Genomic DNA, 220 nt, shown 5'->3' on the forward strand with positions numbered 1-220 from the left:
CAGAGAGAGGAAAGAAGATGAGAATAGAGAGTCAATTTTGTCCATGCACAAAGTTTATAATATTTTCGAGAACCCTCGTCCCAAAAAACAAAAAATTAAAACTATGATATTGTGTGTCTCGTTTCATGTTTTTTTCAAAGGACTTTAGGACCATTTGGCAGATATGCTCATGGTCTGAGTCGTTATGGGGTTTCAGGGATGACACGTTTACGGCATAATG

Source organism: Penaeus monodon, chromosome 32, assembly GCF_015228065.2.
Source record: "Penaeus monodon isolate SGIC_2016 chromosome 32, NSTDA_Pmon_1, whole genome shotgun sequence".
NCBI classification, from domain to species: Eukaryota; Metazoa; Arthropoda; class Malacostraca; order Decapoda; family Penaeidae; genus Penaeus; species Penaeus monodon.